At 41.0% G+C, this 23,715-nt stretch overlaps 1 protein-coding gene across 2 annotated transcripts in view; it reads right to left on the bottom strand.

The window, feature by feature from the left end:
- The window catches only part of Corin (corin, serine peptidase), a 240,972-nt gene that overhangs the window by 65,796 nt on the left and 151,461 nt on the right, over nucleotides 1-23,715 (bottom strand). The gene's annotated exons all lie outside the window — the stretch shown is intronic.

Below are 23,715 nucleotides of genomic sequence, written 5' to 3'. Positions count from 1 at the left end.
ATAAAAGGTGAGATAAAAGATCATTCTTGAGTCACCATAGTAACTAATGTAGTCTAGGTTTATCTAGAGTAGCTGGCTTTGGTGGACAGTGTGCCATTTCTAAATATCTCCTTTACAGGGCAAGTCTAGGTTGGTATAAATATAGTGGGGCAAGAAGCCATCTATGTTGGAGCATTGCCATTACTTTCCGCATACACATCAATGCTTATATCAATGGGTGTTTCATAAAGTGATCCTCGGGTTGGAGATTTAGCTCAGTGGTAGAATGCTTGCCTAGCAAGCACAAGGCCCTGGGTCGGATCCTCAGCTTAAAAAATAAATAAATAATAATCCTCAAGTAAGCAAGCACTTTCCCAAGATTATGATGGCAAAATGAGAACTGGTATATGTAAAACTTAGGAAGCCTAATATTTAGTGTGAAAATAAATACATATAGGGAAAGGGCTTTATGAGTTAGAATCCCTTGAATGAAGCTATTAGACCTGAGCAATATGGAGAAGTTAACTGTTGAAAGCTTAGACCATCTTAAGCCATCTTTACCAACATTAATAGACACCTATTGCCCTCTTCTTCACATGACTTAGCATATTGGTGACCATTAATTAGGTAAGTGTTTTGGAATGTTCAAATACACCATTAGCTTCCACCAACCAAAACGCTAAGAATGCTGTTGGCTAGCATCTGAGGCCTATAGATGAGATTTTCCTGCTTTCTGTAACCCTCCTAATCGATGTTTCCACCAATGTATTTGACTTATAATCTTTATTATTCTGTTACTATAAAACTTCATGGAACTGTTACCATGTTGGAATGTGGTACTTGGGTAAAGCTGAATCTGTGTTCCTGAGCCAGGTCACTTCATATTTGGCTACAGAATAAACCATCTCTTGTGTTCCTTTGAGGTGAGAACTGTTACTTTTGTTGGCTCTTTATCAATATGAACAGGAACATAAGATTTGTCCTTGGGTAGTCTAGAATTCTTACATTTGTTCTGACATCTACTACCTATGGCACTTCTAGCATGTTCAATTCTTCAACCCTATAAACTGGTATCTGAAATTGGGATAAGATAATAACATTATGGAGAAGAACACACACATACACAAACACACACACATACACACACACACACTATAGTACTGTGACAACACAATTGCAGGTAGAATACTTGACAAAAAAGCCTATTTTGAAGATACACAAATAGCGAATTAGTACATTAAAGGTGCTCAATATTCCTAGCTATTAAAGAAATGCAAAGCTGGACCACAAAATGATTCTTTTATACATTCAATGCCTATAATCAGGAAAGCAAAAAAGTCAATCCAAGTAAAAATTTTGTAAAATATAAACTCCCATGCATTGCTGGAGGAAATACAAAAAGGTTCCACTATGGAAAGAGTTTGGCAACTTCTTGTCAAGGAAACTGCAATAACCTTGTCACACAGCTAATTCATGTATTCTATTCTTAAGATTCTGTCTAAGAGGAATTCAACGCGATTCCCACAAAGACTTGTATGTGAACATTCACAATAGCCTTATAAATCCTAGCCCTAAACTGGAAGAAGTCCAAATATTCACCAAAACAACATAATATAGTATGTGCTTATAATGGAACACTATCCAGAGATAGAAGAAATCATTGGTTAACCTCATAATGCTATGCTTAGTTAAAGAAAACATCATCAAAGTCTTCATGCAGTATAACCCATCTATGAATTTCCCAGAAGACAGCAGATTTATAAAGACAGATTTCAGAGCAGTTTTGCCAGTGTTAGGAGTAGAGATTGACAGAAGATGGGAGGAGGGAAATTTGAAACAAATTGAAAAACTTTGATGACTGAATGGTGATAATGGTCACACAAGTCTATAAATTCACTAACGTCTAGTAGGTGAAGTTTACAATATATAAATTATATCTCAAAAATATCTATGAAACATTTTGCCTGTGTTTAGTAACTGGATTTCAGAAATGTGTTCTCTTCTTTTTCTTTATTCAAACTAGATAAATTAAGTGTGTAAATAGGTTGTTTTGAGAAGGTTGTTTTCCCTCATTTAAACTAGAGAACGAGCAGGATCATGCTTCTTCACACTGTTGAGAAGGATCATGAGCCATGAGCAGTATCTCAGTGGAGTGGATGCAATGACAGATTTAATATGTTTCAAGTAAAGGAAACAGGAAGAACAAATAACAGAGGTCAGAAATGAAGGCTGAGGAGGACCAGGGATTCAGGGCTTAGCCTAGCATCCTGCACCTCCCACAGGATGTGGGGAGCATAGCTTTAGTGCAGCAGGCTATGGTCAATAACAATAATTATGATCCAAAGTCTTTGCTGCCTATTTCCCAACCTTCCTCCAAGTTCTAGTGTTCTAAAGCCCAGCAGAGTGACTATAGTCAATGATAACCTTAGAAGAGACTGAGACTTAGAAGAACAGGCATGATAAAATGATACTAAATATGGAGGCATTTGATCGTTATATAGTGTGGACATTACTGAGCTATGACATCATACTCAATAGTATGTACAATTGCTGTGTCAATTAAAAATGAGAGGACTTTGCCATTGATCAATTAAACAGTTCATAGACACATCAAAAAAATTTCTTCTATGAGGAACTATCTTAACTTTTAGAATCACCTCATCTCAAGAATGACATGGGCCTCTACAATAATTTTATTAAGAATAGATTTTGTGTGTGTGTGTGTGTGTGTGTAAAACTGTGGGAGCCCACAACTGACTCAGTTTCCCAGTTTGAATCTGAAGTCTATTCTGAGTCAATAGAGTTCAGGCTTGTTTGCTTCAAGCCTGTGAAAAAGTCCTGATTAGCCCACAGAGTCTCCTTGAAGGGCTGTGAGAAAGTCCTGATTAGCCCACAGAGTCTCCTTGAAGGGCTGTGAGAAAGTCCTGATTAGCCCACAGGAAGGAACACACTATCTAGCTAGACGAAGGCTGCTGATGCCAGACAGAGGTACATTGAGATAGAAAAGAAACTGCCTGCTCCTTGACGCAAGACAGGATAGATAGTGGCTGAATGCTTGTGCTGTGCATTGTTCTACCTCTGTCCTTCAAGACTGTATATAACTGGCTGTGAAATAAACTCGGGCCTGTTGGGCATTGACCAGCAAACCTCTCGACTCTTTTTTTGTCTTCTTCATTTTCTCTTCAATCTGTACGTCTCTACCCAGCTACCCAGCTGACTGTTGGCAGGCCCGACAAGTGGTGCCCATTGAGGGGGCGGGTAAGGAGGAGTCTGTGACAGACACCGTAGAAGAAAAAGGCATGCACTTCAAAAAAAGTGGAAGCTGTGGTGAGTTAACTCAAGAGTAAAAGTAATAAGTGCAAATAAAAAAGCAGACAGGTGGTTAAAAAAAAATTCATGAATAAGTGTAAAAGTAAGTATGGGCCAAGGAAATAGAAAACAGCTGTTTTACATTTACTTAAAGATATCTTAAGGGCTAGCGGTACTAAAGTAGGACATAAGCAACTGTGTAAATTTTTAGAATTTGTAGAATGTATTGGCGTTAAGATACAGCAGTATTAAGATAAGCGTTGTCCAGAAAAACTTAAAACAGATATTTTCAGTCTCTGGACACTCATTCAGGACAACTTAGACCTGAAAGGCATAAAGTGTTTCCTGAATGAAGTAAAACTGAAACTAAACATTCTGCTCTGTCAGAGAGACGAAGTTATGCGGATGCTTTTACAAAGTTATTTGATGATAATGACCAGTTAGATTTTAGCAATAAGGCAGAATTAGAGGAAGAGGCTGCTAAGTATTATAATGAAGATTCTCTCACACCTCAAGATTCTCCCCCACCTCCATCCCTGACTATGACTGGTTCATCTGGAGAGATTAAATGGGTCATGTCCTCAAACCATTAGCCCAATGTCTCACTTTCAGATCTGTTCACTGCAGCTGGTAAAAAAAAAAAAAAATGTGGGCACTCTTTGTCTTGGTCTGTGTTCTGACTGTCACTATGTTACTGTTCTGGCCCCTGTGTTGAAGGGGACTGGGTCCCCCGAGTGAACTGAGATAAGCAGGCAGCTCCCACCAGGTGTGGCTTATGTACTGCAAGAGAAGTCATCTGTTAGACAGGACGCGTTAACAGCGAGTGAGGCCATTGTCTGAGTGCTGATGTACCGGTACTTATGTCTATGTCAATGTTACTCATTTCTGTCTACTAATCTCCTTCATTTTCCTGGAAGAGAAGGAGAGAGAGGCTTGGCAAGAGCTGCATCCCTCTGTCTTGCTATCAGGCCTGCAGCATGAGTGGAGCTGGTCTTAGCCAGCAGGAGAAGCCTGCAGCCAGCCAGCAGTTCTCAGAGGGTGAGGGTATGTGTTCTTGGAACAGAAAAGGCAGAGACAGAAGCTGCAGATGAAGTGGCAGAGAGTTCATTCCTACAACAGGCTAGCTGAACAAACATCGAAAAGAGAATCTGACATTAATTGTTAATTACTATAGTAAGAAAAGTTAACAAAAATTTTTTTTCAAGAACACTGGCAGCCAAGGACACACTCTGTGCCTCCTTCCCTTCCTAAGCCAAGTTCTTCACTGTGATAACATCAAGGTCTCTTCTGCTGGCCAGCAATGTCCAACTTTAACCCCTTTAACCCTTCTCTGTCCTGATACTGCTTTTAAAAAATGTAGAATTACCAGCCTGCATACTCTGATGTTTTGAAAAAAAAAATTATGCTTTTGCTACCACAGGAAAAGAAAAAATACAAGGATCTGGTCATTTGAGTTCAATGGGTTGCAAATACTTGTCATCATTTAAGAGAATTGATTACAAATTATTATTGATTAAGGTAAGAAAAATTTCTGCTAATCTGAAATGTTTCACATTGATACAGGTTTTTAATATATTAATGCAAAAAAGTTTTTGTTATGATATATGCATGTATCTATATGTTTCTATTCTTGTTTGAAATGTTTTATTTCTATTCTTGTTATGCAATGTTTTAAACTGCTGGGAAGAAACCACAAAGAAAAGGACTTTGGTGGAAATCTGCATGTTGTCTGAAAAGCAAGAGAAGGTAAAAGTTTGGAATAATGGTAGGGAAACAAAAGGAATTTGTCTATGTCAGGCTGAACCAGAAGAGCAAACATAGGGAAGGGCCTGACCTGAAGTAAATGGTAAGTTGTAGGTCAGAGGGGATGTGAACTATGCTGAATGTAAAGGAAAACTATAAGATATATTTGGAATTTAACCGTATTATACTAATTCTTGTTTTCTTCATTTTAAAAATAGCTGATGATTCTTCATTAAAATGTTTATGTTAAAATGGAAATATATACATATGTATGTATGTGGACATGTATGTGACTTATGGGTATGAATGAAAGTTGGATCCAACTGTGTGTATGTGTGCATGTAACTATTGTTTAATTTTAAACAGTAATTACATGGTCTTCCTCCATCTTGGCTGATGACCTCATCATGAAGTCCTCAAGGACAAGGTATTGTTGAGGGAGCTCACAGAAGCCTCAAAATACATCTTCAAAAATTAAAGAAGGGAGAGTTATACCCCAAGTCACCACATAATGCTTTAAATCATGCCTTATTTGTTTTAAATTTTTAAAAGTGGATGCTGCTGGAAAATCTGCAGCTAATCAATTTTGGCATGAAGGCACCACCACAAAATTTGCTCAAGTTAAATGTAAAGATCCTTGTACTGGCTTATGGAAGGCCCCCGACCCTGTTTAATATGGGGATAGGGGCATGTTTATGTTTTCTCACAGGACGAAAATGAAACTCCTTGGTTGGCTGAAAGATTGTTGCCATGTATGGAGTGGAGAGATGCTGATCCTGATGTTGCTGATGACCATCCAGAGATGCCAGAGTGAAACCTATTGGGCCTATGTTCCTGATCCATCAATTTTACATCCTGCAACTTGAGAAGGAAAAGAAATTGTGGTTGCAATTAATGATACCAGGCTTTAGATCCGCTTGCCACCCAAAAGTTCCAGATTGCTCACAATTTTCTTATTTTGGATATGGTAAAGGGATTCCTGTATATTTTGCAAAAAATATTACTTTGGAGGGATGTCTTGTATTGCTTCCTCAAGGTAAATTGAATAAGTAAAATTTCACCACCTCAACAATTTCCTCCATGCACAAAAGAACTGCATGAGTCTAACAGAACATTGTTATGGAGATGATGTACTGGCATTATTCCTTTAAAGTATAACATTACATGGACACAGCAGTATATTCTTGATTGGTCTAGAAATCATGACAATTATAGCGACTCTTATATGGTGTCTACAGCAGAATCTTGGGATCAAGGACTGTCAGCTGGAATTTGGTATTCCAGTACTGGATCTCCACAAACATCTGTTTGGAAACTTGCTGCTGCCATGGGAACAGTTGCAGGATATTCCAATCACTTGAAGCCTGTTTGTCCTTTGAAAGGAACTGTTTTAGCCTGTGTCAAAATGTCCTATGTTCTTTTAGTTGGTGAAGCAAATATTTCTATGAATAATTCTGTGTTTAATGTATCAAGTCTTAATTGCATTTTGACCAATTGTATTTCTCAAATGGATAATCACATTTGTGTAATAATGTTAAAAAATAATTTTCTTTTGTTATATTGCCTGTATATATGAGTGATCCATGATTTGATGATAAAGGGTTACAAGTAACTGAGGAAATCAAGAAAGCTTTAAGCATGCAGAAATGTGTTGTTATCATGCCTGCTACTACTATGGCGGCTTCAGTGGCTTTATCTCAATCCATCCAGACAACAGGGTTTGTTAATCAATTGTCTAAGAATGTCTCTATGACATTAGAGACTTAAGAAGATATATATGTGTAAATGGAACATAAATTGAATGCTTTGTATGATGTGGTACAATTTTTAGGAGATGAACTCCAAAGCCTGAAAACTAGAGTACATTTGAAATGTCATGCTAAGTATGAGTGGATTTGTGTTACATCTTCTGTGTATAATGAAAGTGCTATTGGATGGAAAAAGGTTAAGGCACATCTCAAAGGAATTTGACATGATTCTAATGAATCCTTAGATTTGGCTAAATAACATCAAGAGATTACAAGAAATGAAAAAGGCTAAATTGGATTTTGATGCAGCTAAAATAGCAGAAGATATTTTAGAACAATTTAAAAGGGCTATCCCATCATGATCATCATTTACTTCACTCTTAGTAGTGTTGTAGCTATTGGGGCATGTGTCGTAGTAGCCATAATCTCTTTGTCTATGATTCTCAAGCTGATTTTGAACTCGTTATGGAGATTGGGCTCAGAACTCCAGAGTAAAACTCTGCACATTCCTGACTTAACACCAGAGGCTGGTAGCCAAAGACGGGTAAGTTTTCTTTGCCTCCTTTCAACCTAAGACAGGACATGAAGGATGGAATTCATGCTCCCATGATGGGTAAGATTGGAGTGTGGTTCCAAACAGCCAGGTCATTCACTAAGAACAGGTCCTGGTCCCACCTGGGGGACTCCCAAACAGTTCAAGCTAATCAACTGTCTCACTTATCCAGAGGGCCTGATCCAGTTGGGGGCTCCTCAGCTATTGGTTCATAGTTCATGTATTTCCACTAGTTTAGCAATTTGTCCCTGTGATTTTTTTCAAGCATGGTCTCTACAATTCTCACTCATATAATCCCTCCTCTTTCTCACCTATTGAACTCCCAGAGCTCCACCTGGGGCCTGGCTGTGTATCTCTGCATCTGCTTGCATCAGTCATTGGATGAGAGTTATACCTCGACAATTAGGGTATTTGGCCATCCAATCACCAGAGTAGGTCAGTTCAGGCTTTCTCTCAACCATTGCCAGCAGTCTATTGTGGAGGTATCTTTGTGGATTCCTGGGGACCTCTCTAGCATTTTGCTTCTTCCTATTCCCATGGGGTCTTCATTTATCATGGTCTCTTTTTCCTTGTTCTCCCTCTCTGTTCCTGCCCCAGCTCCCCTAAGCTCTCTTTCCCTTGACACTTGCCCTTCATTAACCCCCCTCACATCGAGTTTGCTCATGTATATCTCATCTATTTCTCTGTCTCTGGGTGATCCCTGTGTCTTTCTTAGGGTCCTCTTTTCTAGGTAGACTCCCTGGAGTTGTGAGTAGCAGTCTAGTCATCCTTTGTTTTACATCTAGTATCCACCTATGAGTGAATACATACCATGTTTGTCTTTCTGAGTCTGGATTACCTCACTCAGGATGATTTTTTTCTAGATCCATCCATTTGCCTGCAAACCTCATGATGTCATTGTTTTTCTCTGCTGAGTAGTACCCCATTGTGTATATGTACCACATTTTATTTATCCACTCTTCAGTTGAAGCGCATCTAGGTTGTTTCCAGGTTCTGGCTTTTAAAAGTAATACTGCTGTGAACATAGCTGAGCATGTGCCCTTGTGGTATGATTGAGCATTCAGGGACACTTTGCTCAGCCTGGGTGAAGGAAGGAGGGAACTAGACCTACCTTGACTGGATCAACCAGGCTGAGCTGAATCCCCAGGGGAGTCCTTGCCCTGGAGTAGATGGGAATGGGAGGGGGGCTGGAGGGGGGCACGGGAAGAGGGAGGACAGGAGAATCTGTTGATGATATGTAAAATTAAATTATAAAATAAAATAAAAAGATTGGAGTGTGTTAAGGAAACACCTAAGACAGGCAAGGTCATCTGAGAAACTCAGTGGAATCTTAAAATAAATAAAAAGGGAGGAACTGTGAGTGCCCACAACTGACTCAGTTCTCCAGTTTGAATCTGAAGTCTATTCTGAGTAAATAGAGTTCAGGTTTGTTTGCTCCAAGGCTGTGAGAAAGTCCTGATTAGCCCACAAGAAGGAACACACTATCTAGCTAGACGCAGGCTACTGATGCAGCCAGAGGTACATTGAAATAGTAAAGAAACTGTCTGTTCCTTGGTGCAAGGCAGGATAGATAGTGGCTGAATGTCTGTGCTGTGCATTGTTCTACCTCTGTCCTTCAAAACTGTATATAAGCTGGCTGTGAAATAAACGCGGGGCTGTTGGGCATTGACCACCAGACCTCTCTATTCTTTTCTGTCTTCTTCATTGTTTCTTCAGTCTGCACGCCTCTACCCAGCTACCCAGCTGACTGTCGGCAAGACTGACATAAAACACATTACACACATGTGTACAGAAAAATTCAAGAAGTTTTAATTTTGTTTTCTCTCAACCTGAACAATTTTCAAACAAGGATGGAATAATAAAGGAGAATATAAGAACAAGAGGAGGTGCTAGTCTTCATATTGACAGTCCTGCTTTTTCCTGTATGACAGAGGGAACTGTCTTCCCATGCTGCACCTTTCTGCTGAGTGAGGTGTGACTGACAGCCGAGCCCAGGAAAGTTATGACCTTGTTTGCTTTTGATATCCACAGAGCAGAGTGGGGAGTGTATACTGAGATATGTGTAGTTTTTTTTTTTTTTGAAGCTGCTTAAAAGGTCTTTTCACTTTTGTTTTGTTTCAATCTAACTATTTTTAGGAAGTTATGAATTAATTTGATAGAACAAGTATTAACCAGGAAAAGAGTCTTCTCAACTTAACCATCAGTGTAAGAGTCCAGGCATCCCCCAGAGAGGAGAGGGGAAGACTGGGTACCATGAATAAAATTATTTTCAAGTAGCGTGTTCTACTTTTTCTGATAGCAGAGGCACTAGGGAATCAAATACTCCATTTAGCATCTAATTAACCTAAGAGCACACTGAAACTTCCCAGAAGTTTCCATGTCTTCTGTGAAGCCCGTTCTGGATCTTTGATAATCCATAATAAAGCACCTCACCAGAGATCTATTTTAAGATTAGCATTGTCATTTGCTAAACTACTGTAGGAATGGAGAGCACACAGCCATTTAGCTTCCAAAACTCAGTGTGGCTTCTGTTGTCACCTCCTCAGTGAGAAAATCCTTCCAGGAGTCAGATACCAAATTAGCTGCACTTAGAAAACAGCCAGTTACTTCCGCACCTCCCCTCAGATCCTTAAACACTCAGAACCCTAACCAAGAGGACCGTGCAGCCAGGGACCTACAGCAAAGAGCAAAGATCTCAGTGGCTCCTTTTATTGGAGTAAATGTTTACTTGTGAAGAGATGTGGTCAGTGCAATTTGGGGCCAACTAATCATAATTTTCAAAGGGTGCTTGCTGAGATTTTCTTGCTCTATTCAAGCATATTTTTGCCTGGACCTAAGTTAGGTGTTTTTAAACTTGCATCTCTCTCTCTCTCTCTCTCTCTCTCTCTCTCTCTCTCTCTCTCTCTCTCTCCTTACAAAGAACTTGATGGAAAATGTTTCTCCTGAAGTTCTTCCGTGTAAATATTTACTCTTAGTTTGGCATCTGATAAATACACTATTAACCTTTGTCCCTCAAAATTATCCTTAAATTAAAGCCGAATGCTAGGAAACAGAAAGTCTTTTTATCCAGGACTTCCTGCAGTTTGCCCAGGCTCCTGCTCCATAAACATAAGCTGGTTTGCCTCAGTTCAAGAAGCGAGCAGGAAATCTCAGTTTCCACAAAATTAGAGAGGAAAAGTCATTTCGTGCAACATTCTCACTGTGAGATGACCAGAGAGGTTAAAACACGTGCCTGGTACTGCCTCATCTCTCTCTAACAGAGTTGTAAGGGGCCAGCCCTGGTGAACACCTGGATTTTTTTCTTCTGCTGACTTTGCCTCTGGAGGAGGTCTCTCCTGCCATACTACTGGCATCTTAGATGGAGTAACACACTGTTTCATGGGAACAGATGATTAGCAGTGTCCTTGACTGAAAACCAGTAGACAGCACCCCTGATGCTCACAGCTGGAACAGTGAGAAATGTCTCACACATTGCAAAATGTCACCTGCAGGGTTGAGAACCACTGTCCTAGCAGATAAACATAGGGACAGGCCTAGCTTAAATCCTCCCTTTCCCACTGGCCTCTCTGCTTACCCTAGTTCATAGCACCCTATTTTCTGATAATAGGACTTAGTGTCAATACATTTCTACTATCTTGTTTAGTGTTATGTCATTTCTTGTATTACTGTTTTCAAAAACATATTTGAAATGTCCTAGTTAGTATCTGATATAATCATTAAGATTTAATCATGTCTGAGAAAGCTGTGAAATGCCACCTGGGCACAATGCAACAAGTGCTGTCTTGAACTCACAACAACTGCCTACAATGGGCCTTTCAAGAGCCACTTGTGAATGAGGGATGGGATCACAGGGTTCACCTCTCCCTGACAAAGGTTCTGGAAGGGTGGAAGTCATTGTCTTCCATTGTGTTCCCAATGGTGACCTCACCAAGCTCGAATGCATCGTCCCAAACCCATGGTCCACACAGATGGCACCAGTTAAACTCAGTGGGTAATAAACAAAGCAAAAAGTCAGTAATGTGAACAGGGTACTGTGGTGATAGATTGTGTACCCTAATAAACTTGCCTGAAGATCAGAGAACAGAACAAGCCACTAGATTAAACATAGAAGCCAGGCAGTAGTGGCACACACCTTTAATCCTAGCACTCAGGAGGCAGAGATCCGTCTGGATCTGTCAGTTCAAAGCCACCTATACTACATGAGATTGTCTCAGTCTAGGAGAGAAACAGAGCCAGGCAGTGGTGGCACACACCTTTAATCCCAGTACTTGGGAGTCACATGCCTTTAATCCAGCACTAGGAAAGCTGTGACAGGAAATGATGTGGGTGGGTGGGAAAAGGTATAAAAGGCATGAGGAGACTGGAACTAAAGTCATTTGGCTGAGGAAAGCTTTTCAGGCTGAGGAGTCCTGGAGGTAAAAGGACTATTCCTTTGTCTCTCTGACCTTTCAGCATTCACCTCAATATCAGACTCTGGTTTGTTTGTTTGTTTGTTTGTTTGTTTAAAAGACCATTTAGTAATTTGTGTTACAGGGTACTTGTAGGGAAGAGGGGGTTGACAGGGCAGAAGGTGATAGTAATTAGAATGCATTTTATACATGTAGAAAAAACGTCAACAACAGTTTAATTAACAAAAAAGAAAAAAAAAAGATTTAATGTTCTCTGAGTTTGTGTATTATTCTCCTGATTAGACTAAAAGTCCTGTGGAGAAAGAAATCAAGAGGCAACATATCTACTCACTGGGTTTCTGCAACATGGTTCACAGATGGCTGAAATGTAAGAATCTGTGATTGTTTAGCTGAGTCTGTGTTTTCACAGAACCACTATGCTTGGTGAATTTTGCAAACATTTGAAGTTCTTTCCTTGGTTGTCAAATGAGACACTTTTATTATCCTGATGGAATGCTTTCTAGTATTTATGTGCATCCTTATCTTATGAAAAGAAGGTTTCTAGAAAATAGGTTAGCAGAGACATGACGGTAGTGGGGCTGCACATCCCCATTATCTCCCTCTTGGCCACCACAAGAGGAAGCACTGTGCTCCACTGTGCCCTTGCACTATGGTACTCTGCCTCATCTCAGGCCCAGAAACCAGCCAGTCATGTGCTGTCACCGGAGACTAGGAGCCAAGAAACCAACATCCAAACAAAACGTGCCCCACCCATGGACATAAAATCCTTCCTCCTTTTAAATTGCTTCTCTAGGCTACTTGTCCCGGTCATAAATAACACAATGGAGGTGGCAGAGACTACCCTACCTATAGTTACAAGCACCGCCATAGCCACAAACCTCAGCATTCTTGGGGTGTTGTGGCATGGTTCTATAGGTTTATAACCAACGATTCAATTCTAGACATAGTTTTGTTTCCACTTTGCTCATGAAGAAATGAAGGCAAAGAGAGGTAGAGTTGTAGTGCCCAAGTTCACAGAAATAGGAATGGTAAGTATAGGATAATGGGCGTCCAACTCAGCACGTACAGTATCGATGAAGATAGTGTATGTCACTCTCGCAATTAAGGAACCACTCTCATCAAAAGAGAAAATAATAATAGGCTCATCAATTTTACCCAAAGTTCAGAGCAAATGGTTTCCAAAAGTATTTGATCGATTTCATGTGCCAAAGAGTATACAGTCACACCACTGTGAATGAGCCCAATCCCAGCTGATCCTGGAAGCCCGCAGGGTCAGGCCTGATTCGTTTTGGGATGGGAGAACTCTTTGAACCAAAGTACAGGAACTCTTTTCTTTGGCGCTTGTTTTTGGTATTAGATTTGCTTATTTTATTTTATGTGTATGAGTGGTTGGCTTACATATGTCTCTGTGCACCACATGCATGCTTGGCTCCCTTGGAATTCAGAAAAAGGCACCACATCCCCTGAGACTGGAGGAATGGATAGTTGTAAGCCACCATTAGGTGCTAGGAATCAAATCTGGGTCCTCTTCAAGAACAGTGAGTACTCTTTACTGCTAAGTCAGTTTTTGGGGCTCTTAAGCAATACATACCTATAAACATGGGCTGTGTGCCAGTATATGCAACCCCTAGCCCCTGAGTCAACTCTTCTCAGAGATGGTCACCCAGTCAAAAGTCTACAGAACACTCGCAACAAAAAAGATGAGCTACTTCTGGTACAGAGGCTACATGCTGAATTACCTAGGCAGCTATGCAAAAAAACTCACCTCCAGACCAAGCAAATCAGTATCCCTTCAGCAGGTTGGGGGGGGGGGGCGGTACTGGGATGGGAGGTGCTCCCTGGAGATGTTACTGCAATAAGCCCATGCTAAGGAAAGCCCAGGTTACAGGCACAGCCTGCCTTGAATAGAAGAATGAGGAAATTATTAAGGTCTTCCCATTTTCCAAAATACTTTTCTGTTGTGAAACAGATTGTTCCAGGTGGTTGGGAATAATCTCATTCAATAAATCCTTAAGAATAGGTTGATAGACAAGACAAAATTACTTGAGAGAAGGGATTCAGTAAGCAGTCAGAAGTACTTAAGTGATGCTGTGATGGTCAGCTGCCACCCAGGGCATGCTGTGATGGTCAGCTACCACCTACAGCATGATGTGATGATCAGTTAGCACCCACAGCATGCTGCGATGGTCAGCTACCACCCATGGCATGCTGTGATGGTCAGTTAGTACCCAGGGCATGCTGTAATGGTCAGATACCACTTAGGGCATGCTAGATGGTCAGTTACCACCCAGAGCATGCTAGAGCAACCAGAACAAGATGCTTTCTTGTCATATGAGTGATGAGACTATCATGTAATTCACCAAGCCTGAACTTGTATGTGTAAGGGCGATGCAAAGGCAGCATGTATGACAGAAAACACGTTCAATTTGGAACCTCTCACAACTGACAGCAGGCACATCCATCACTCTGATGACTGGTAGACTTCTTCATTGCCCCAAGCCTCTGCCACATTTGAACAAAAGAAAGGGGTACATAGTCCCTCCTGAATTGACAGTTTAATTAAATCCTCTAGGCAAATGCTTCTGGCACGGCTTCTGGATAATTTAGCACAGGTAAGTCTTTTCCCTTGCTTCTTTTGAATTTAACAACTCAATAAACTACACAAACTACCCTAACTTGCTTTGCAAAAGAAAACTAGTTCAGCACAAGGAGACATCTTAACTTGCTCTCTTGTCTGGCCATTGTGTTCTCTGCCTGCTAGAATACTGAGCTGGGTGTTTTCTTCTGTTTCTCACAGGGAATGTTCAGCCATGCTTCTCTCCTCCTCAATACCTTGTGGTGACATTCTGATTTGCACACTGCTACTTCAGACACACATGGTTCTCAGCACAGGGCAGTAACAACAGGAGTGTAGGGCCAGTCACAAAAAGCTTCTGTTGAAGTGCTGACCACACTGAATGCTCAAGCATAGAAGGAGGAGCCTTCAGATGGTCAGAAATGATAGCATGCCAAACTTTATGTATGTTTCACTCTGAGTTTTCATAAAGGCATTTGCTAAGGGGATATATTTTCTCAGTGGGCCAGACCATGTCATTCTGACGTATGAGTACAATGAAAGCTAGTGGCCATCTTATTTAATAAACTGTTCCCTAGACATTGCTAGGTACCTTCCAGAATAGTAATACCTTCTCATTCAGTTGGTAACTAGGAAAACTGACTCCCTCAAATTCCATTTAAAAAACTTCCGCCGGAAGCTCTGACTGTGTTGTCAGCACAATCAGTGCTCAGCAGAGAACAAGATGACGAAGCCAGCTCTGGCCACCATAGGGGTAAAAGCATGCGCTGACCTTGAATTATGCCCCAATACAAGGCACAGCAGGAGATAAAAGAGATTCTACTGCATTCCCATAAAATGGACATAATCCAATTGAACCTTTCATAATTCTCTACCATGGTCATTTTGCACAGTATTTTCTGCTACCATTTCAATAGTCCTCAATGTAACTACAAAGCCTACAAAGATGTCTTACATGTTAATCTGTGTGCATAGACTTTCCTGAAAATTCCATGTTGTAAAATAAAAATCAATGCTTTACAAAAACTAACAGTTTTCAAAATACATGTAGCATAATTTAATTTCTACCAAGTGTTAGGTAATATACAAAATGAATAAATAAGGGTGAGAGTTCAAAGAAGAAAAAGTTAGAAGACGCATTGACGAAAGCAAAATTGACTTAAACTGCAACATTTCTCAGACATTTAATATATCAAGATGTGCTAAAAAAAAAAAAAAACCCTCTAAGAAGTTGACACAGAGCTTATCCTAACCATTTATTTTTTTCACTCAATCATTTTTTAAAAACTCGAGTACTATGAAACCACGCTTTGGTGAACAACGCTCCGATGCCACCATATGCCACCTGCCCCAAATCCCAAAATAAGTAAGCATCCTAGCCCTTCCACAGGGAAAGGGGTTGGCACACAATAAACAGAGCAGAGGACACTCTCATCCAAGGTGGCAGTCTCAACTTTTTACAAAAAGCTGGGGGAGTCTCCCAGGAAGGAAATATAACTCTGCTCCTGCTGACTGCGATTAATCATACATCTATTAAAACCACTGGTGCACAACTAACTGCTCAGCTCTGCCCTGAGTTTGGAAAGCGTAGTGTAATTCTCAAGATTAGTGTTTCCCTTCTTCTCAGTAAGTGCAAAACAACCTGAAATCTGAATCTGAATTGGACAAACCACTGGCTAATTGAGTCAGAATGACCAAATTAATTAAAATGAGCACATGGAAGGGTGTCTATTGATGACAGGGTATAAAGCCCTCAGCACCACTGACTAGCCCTCCAGTTAAAGGGAAGCAAAAACCAGCAAGAAGCTGAGGATTTGCTAAGCCGTGAATGTTAAGAATCATTAATATCAAAAGTTTTCCTATTAAAAAAAAAAAATCTCCTTTAAACAGTTGACCATTATACTTACAAAGTTTTAAAAACAAAAACAAAATTCCTCGCCCAAACAAAATAAACCCAAACCCTCCTCCCAATCATAGGACAACTTTATGGAAAAACATTTCAATCTCTGAGCTGTTCCTTTGGACAGCTAGCTGCAGGGGTCCTTATAAACATATGACTTAGAGCGGGGTACAACCCCAGTATGGTGGCTCTGGGGGAGACAAACCTATCGGCTCCCTTAAGAATGGCCAATCATGGCAGCATGTGACAGTGCAGGGGTTTAGGTGGCCAGCACCTGCAAAGAATCCCTTCCCACCCAGACAACCCCGGCCCAGCCAGTCACGTACTGCAGTGAGCCTCGTCACTCCAATCATTGCAGTCATTGTAGCCGTTACACTGTAGCTTCTTAGGGATGCAGATCCCACTGGGACACAGGAAGCTCTCACCCCCTCCGCAGAGCGCTGGAAAAGAAAGTGGGGCGGGGAGATCAGAATGCATTTCTTTATTAGTTTAAACTTAGGAGAGAGAAAATAAAAAAAAAAAAATAGAAAGGAAACAAAACAAAACAAAACAAAAAAACCTTTCTTTGTGCTTTGACAGATTTGCTTCCAGGTTCCTTCCCGGTCATTTGTTGCCAATTTTCCTTTGGACTTTGGACCGCTTATGGTAGGATTACCTGGAAGTTACCCAAACAGCGTTTGCTGGAAACAGCCAGGGTACAATTTACCAGTGGGCTTGCACAAGAGCTTTGTGTGTTTGCCGAACAATAGACTGTGCAGCCTGAACAACTACACAATTTATGTAGAGAAAATGCCAAATGGGAATGGCTTTTCTTAACAATTGCGAACAATGTGAAAGTGGAGTGTTATTGACTGAACAAACCACTCTCTCTTAAAATGCTACTGTGCGCAGTACTGAGACAGTTCCAATAAAGATGGAGACAGACAATTTACGCGCTCTGGAATATGGGCACAGAGACCCTGCGCCTTGTATTTGAAACATATTTGCTTGCCTTAATAAAAAGGCAAGTTAAAACATGAGCATTTGTTTGGGCACAAAGATTGTGACGAGACATTAACACTATTTTCCCTTTTTTCCTCCCTGACGTTGAACAGTTAGTTACATTTGGTTATTTTTTTCCCTTATTATTTTCTTCTTCTTCTTTAAAGTTCAACAACTATTTGACTACTTGAAAATTACAATAGACAACAAATTTCAGATAGAAAGGCAGAAATACTATCAAGAAAGGTAATATTTCTAATAATACTACCTTTATTAATAAAAAGGTAAATGAGTTTACAAATAAGCTTCCATGCATGCTTGTGTGCACAGGGTACCCTTTAAACTGTAGAACTGTGGTCTCAACCATCTTAGTTCCTGGACTGTGTGCAAAGGAAATCAGTAATAACACAGACAAGTTTTACTTCAAGACCATTCATCCCATCTTTGTTTATGACTAGGAAACCATAAGATGGCACTTCTATAATAGAAACGGACTGCTTGAATAAATCTGGTAACTCCATAGTAAAGAATACTGTTACTCTCACTGAAAATGTACAGCACAGAAAATATTCAAGATCCTGGGGAGAAGTTCAAGGTACTTCAAATTAAAAAAAAAAAAAAAGGTTCTAAAAAGCATATTGTAATTTGTCACAGAGCAAGGTCAACTACTGAAATTATCCCTAGTAAGAAGGCTAAGGGCAATTTTTATTTTGTTACCTTGCTTTATTCTGAATTTTACAAATATAGTGATTGTGTATGTTTCTCTAGTCAGGGAAAATGCTATATTTTGGGGGCGGGGATGTGCCAGTTTTAGAATAATAGAAAATAAAATCAACACCACCACCCCACACCCCACACCTCCCCTGCTCCCCCTCGTGCATGCCCTTCGCTAAAGCTACTGTGCATCCTAGTCACAGGGATGGTTGCCTGGTCATGGCCTCCTGTACTGTGTATTCCTTGATTATGTGATCCTTGTACACTTAATAACTGGAATTGCGGATTGGGGAACTCTTTGATTCAGAAATGGAAATGCAGAAAAGCACAGAGTGAGAGCTTTCAGGTGGGGAATCCTATCCATCACAGTTCCCACAGGTCTAAATTAATATTTCATGGGGAAAGCCTCATGAATCTCCAATGGGACCATATATTATCACATAACTGAAAAGAATGAAAAATTATGCTATATCAATGGATTTCCCCCCCCCCCCCCCACCAAAGATCTCAAGAAAATCAGTGTTTTGACTGGCTGAAAACGAAGTCTTAGATGATTTGATAATTTTGCAATACCAATAATAAAAATAGGATTTCCATTGCATCTTATAATTTCAGAATCAAATTAATCACATCAATGGATCTCAGCTGCCAAAATACTCAATGTGTCTAATGTGTACAGTGTTCTTGCCTGAACACCTATAACTACAATACAGACTCCTAACAGACACACAGGAAACCAGACATAAAATAAAATAACATGCTAGGAATTCACTAGCTGGTCTATGAAATATCCTCCCTCCGGAATTAAGAGAAAATTGTAAAAGAGTGTGTAACCGACTGTGAGATTGGTTCTCTGGTGTACAAACTATGGAGCACGAAAAGTCACGTGTGCTTCTCAGTGGTATTCCCCACCTATGGCTCTCACTAGTCCTCAGGAAACGGAGCTGGAAGTTCAACATGAACTAGTGTCTAACTAGAGTGTATCTCAAGATCCCGGTGAACATGACTTGAGTGATGTCGTTTCTTATATGTGGTCACCTTGAATCTAGATCAAATTTCAAGGCCAGCGCTGCTGGTGCTGCATCTTCACTGGCCTCTTTTCTTTTGGCTGATTCAGCAGGAGGTGACTTCTAGGCAGTACCACATTTGAATGGGATGGGGAAATCTTCCTGTTTTTTTTTTTTTTTTTTTTTTTTTTGAGCTGAGGATTGAACCCCTATTCCTATTCTTTCTTTGAAAATTTGTACTTAAGTCCGTCTCAAAAAGACAAATAGTGCACATTTTCTCTCACTTGTGTTTTTATACAATTTATATTAATACATAAAGTAATGTATGTATCTCTGATAGGAAAACGAAGGTCAGATTGTCTAGGGAGCAAAGGTAACTGACAGGATGGGTAGGGTAGGGGAGATGGAAGGAGGGAGCAGGAAAGACTGTGCACAATGTACATTGTATACCTGTATAAACATGTCCTTTTGAAATAAAATACCATGTACAATGAACACACAGACATAATAAAAAAAGAAAGTTCAAAGTCCTGTTATCAGCATCACTTTTTAAAATTTAAAGTATAAAGAATATGGACTATAAACACTGAATTTTAGAAAAAAATTCAAGGCAGGCATTCTCTTTTTGATATCCTGGGGGAAATGGTACTTTACAGATGGAAGAACCAGAGCACTAAGAGGTTAAGATAGCGGTGGCCCAAAGCCACACTGCCGGTAAGAGACGGCAATCAGCCCATAATCTTGATGCATAGTCCTCCACACCCCACCCACTGCCCTGTTCTAGAGACCATGGTGCTATCAGCTCCCTCCAATTCCAGGGCACTGGGTCTGAGCCAAAATTCAAATTGTCATTATTTTTCTCTGAAAACAAAAGACAGATGTCTGCTCTCCAGGTGAATCAGATCCAGATGAGATGACATTCCACATCAGCACTAGACTTTTGGAAGACATCTGAAGAGAGCGCTTATCAAGTTCCTGCAGAGTTTTGGCCCTAAATTCCATGGTCCTCTACCAACTGTCCTCCCACAGCGTTTGAGTTAACACTTGGATGATAAAGAGAGATCCCAAGGAGAAGCCACACTGTGTCATCTGGATACCACCTACTGCTTCGTCTGCAATTCTACAAGGAATGTGCTGGACTTCAAATCAAGAGCAGACAGATCAGTGGAAGAGTCCTTAATTAACGGAGAAAGTATCTACAGAATGTGTCCCTAGTCTAATCCCTATAGATCCTGCAGTGAAAAAAGTAAAGACCCCGCCTTAATCAAGTATGCATGCTACTGATCATCATCTCCTGAAACTGCCTCACCTCCAGTGCTGAATTCCTTTTATACTTGGGACAACTAATACAGCAGTGTTCAGTTACATTCCCCGAGATGCTACTTTCTGGGTCCAGGTAGGGTAGGATGGGTTATGAACCACCTGGGCTTTGGGCTGCCATGGCCTCAGGAGAGTGTGCCCCCACGTGAATGGTTGACCTTCCTCAGTAGTCTAGTCTGTGATAACAAGCTTCTGAAATAACAGTTTGCAACCCGAAATGACCTTGGAAGTTCCGTCAACTGCTCCCAGCCTTCCTTGCTTCTCTCTGTGTTTCAGGGCAGCATTTCTATTGGCAAACGCTCTGTCACTCCAGTGATCAACTTACAGTCTTGGAAATTCCCCACCAGCTACTGACTGAGGGAGCTCCATCAGCCCTCCCTGGGAGCTTACTCAAAGCCCTAACCTCAGCTTCAATTCCACCTCTAGAGAGAGCGCTAACCTGGAACAGCCCATTCCAATGGGCTCTACACAGAGTGAGAGCCTGTCAGAGCTGCATTCTACACCCGGCTTGAAACACTTACTGCAAAACTCTCCCTCCGGCTCTTTCCTTCCAAAGGCTACTTAAAGACTTGAAGTAGAGCAAGGACAAGCTGCCAGGGGCTGATCCAGTCCCTCCTGGGGAGAGTGCTGTATCTTTCTGAAGAAAAGACACACCTCAATTTTGGGAAGAAAAAGAAGGGAAGAGAAAGTCCAAGGTCTGATCACATTCCCAAATTACTTGGCCTCTGCCTGCCCTCTAAGGAGGGTGAGTCATAATAGCTGAGCCTTTCGTTTGGTGAATGTTAAAGCATAATGGGTGGAAATGGAAGTCAGAAGGCTCTGGGTATGGAAGGAGTGAGAGTCTCCAAGGAGAAGGAAGGATATCGCAGTGCTGGGCACTGCTGAGGAAGAGAGGAGACCCTGCACAGCTGAGCACCCATCTTTGAATGGAGACTAACTCCAGATCTGCAATGCAGAGACTAGTTGAGACCCTAATGAGAGTTTCAATGAAGTACCTGGGCAAAAGCCAGAAGGGTGTGTTGGCAGGAGAAGGAGCAGGTGTCGAGCAGCTGAGAAAGGACAAGGTTGCTGCAGGAGAAAGCAATTAAATGTGATGGTCAATGGGCACAATGCACAGTTTTTAAATTAAGGATTTTAATGCCTTTGGATGAGTGTTCTGTGGGAGAAGCAGGAAACACACTAAGTACCACCCACAGATCAAGTAAATAATGGCCACTCACTGAGAGAGGAGGAATGCATATCTAATCTAACAATGGAGACTGCATCTTTCCATCCCTCTAACCCACTGCAAAAATGAGGATTCCTCAGATATCACTATCTACTAAGCTAAAAAAATCCTTCTCATTTTCTTCTTAGACATCACTTTTTTCTTTTTTATTCAATTTTTTTTTATTTTGTTTTAGGGTTTGTTTTGAGACTGACTGGGTCTCAGGATAGAGACCAGGTTGACTGAGAGTTCCTGTTCTCACTGGCTGTGCCTGGAATGTAGTTGGTTACATGCTTGCAGCACAGGGCTCAAATACTGCATCCTTTAACACAATGCTCTATGCCCATCACTTACAATAATAATGATATCCAGGACCATCAAAGCATAGATAGCTGAAAGTCAAGCTAATCCAGAGAGCTACATAAAAACCATTTTGGTACAACTCACACAATTTACATTACAAAGCAGTGCAATAATTGTCCCTGGCTCCTTTCTAGAATGTATCTTTCTTGAAGGAAGGTGATTGGTCAGTTTTCTTACTGCTGTGTCCTGAGTCTTGGCTGAAGCTGTCACATGATAGGAAATTAGATTATTTATCAAGTAGTAAATGAAGCCTAGGAACATGAGATGCCTAGAAAATAGAACTAAATGATGGTTCTGGTTCTTCAGCTCTCTATATTTAAGAGTAATGAATATTTTATGATGTTCTTTTCACTGATAGATTAATAAATGAACAAAATATTAAAATTTTTCTGAGTGCCAATGGGATATTAGTCAAGCCTGCAGACAAGGCCTGCTTCTCAGTACCTGTACCTCTAGTAACAGGAAGGGAAAGGGTATTGTCCTCCGGCTTGTGACATGTATCTGACACTCCATCCCCACATCCATACCCACAGTACCCATGTCTTGAGTTATATTTTTGAAAATGTCTATGATACAGAGGAAAGGGACTTTGGAGCTCTGTCATAGAGCACAGGGTGTACCTGGATTGTCCACTTACACTGGTAAAGGCAAAATTCCTCTGAGAAAGGCTTTTGCCACCCAAAACAGAGCTTAAAACTCTCTCCTGAAGATTGCAAGTGTTCAATTCAAACTTCTAAGAACACAGTTCATTCTTTTTTGGTTATTAACAGGTATAATTTCTACTATAGACCTTCATCTTTTATTATATTTAATATTCATTATACTTGAACTTGAGAAGAAGAAATGAGTAACTTCCATGAGGGAGAAGATTCAGGACCTTCCCTCTTACTTCCCATATCACTTCCTATTTCCCAGGAGTAAGAAAGAACATAGACTGATGCTGGAAATCACAAGTTCTCAGAGTGGCTCCGAGTGGCTGGAAGACTCACTGGGTAGAGGTCTAACTCTGTCACACATGGGTATGAGAAATGCCGTATCTGGGCCAACAAGATGGCTTAGCAGGTAAAGGCCCTTGCTGCCTAGCCTGACAACTGAGTTTGCTCCCTGGGACCCAATATGGTGGAAAACCACATGGAGAAAACTGACTCCAGCAAAGTGTTCCCAGACCTCCCCCACAGCTGCACTAACACCTCTCCTCAAATAAATACATATTTTTTAAAAAGTTCAAATAAGGAAATGCCACAGCAGTTTCTTCACCAAAACCACATTGTTTCAAGCTTCACTCTAAATGGTGATGAGAAACACCCAGACATGTTCTACAGGGGCCTTTCCTGCAACGTAGGACAGGGCCATGATGCAAGAGCTGTGGGGTTCACTTGGTACCTGAAGAACTAAGGGAAGACCCGGAGTTTTCAGTCCCTCTGGAAATTGCTGATGGGGTTATGGTTACCCTGCTCTCAGGCCTGTGTCAGGTAGTACATCCCACTGTGTCTCTGCCAATGGTCCCCAGTGGCCTGGTTCTAGACATCCCACACAGCCATTCCCTTCTGAGATCCTGTTTCTTCACCCAAACAAAGGAGGGACATGCCAGATCCTAGGGAGCAGCTTCCATGTGCTCCTGATTCCTCCCCCACCAATCAACGCAAACGTTTCTCTTCACACCGGCCATGCTGACTGAGCCCGCATAGTCTCCACATCTCTTTCCCACCTCTCAACCTCATCTCCCTTCCCGAAGGACACAGAGGTGAGAATGCACATCATGTCCTCAGAGAGCAAACTTCCCAATAAGCAACGCTCTGACTTACAGCGTTGTTCAAAAGTAGCACACAATAGGGGACCAATTACAGACTCGTTTAGATGGCTTTTGACTTAGGTAGTCTAGAAAGAGAAATGTGACGGTGGCTTCT

Source organism: Onychomys torridus, chromosome 10, assembly GCF_903995425.1.
Source record: "Onychomys torridus chromosome 10, mOncTor1.1, whole genome shotgun sequence".
Lineage (NCBI taxonomy): Eukaryota > Metazoa > Chordata > Mammalia > Rodentia > Cricetidae > Onychomys > Onychomys torridus.
The sequence above is the reverse complement of the archived record's forward strand: the minus strand, read 5'-3'. Positions and strand labels throughout refer to the sequence as shown.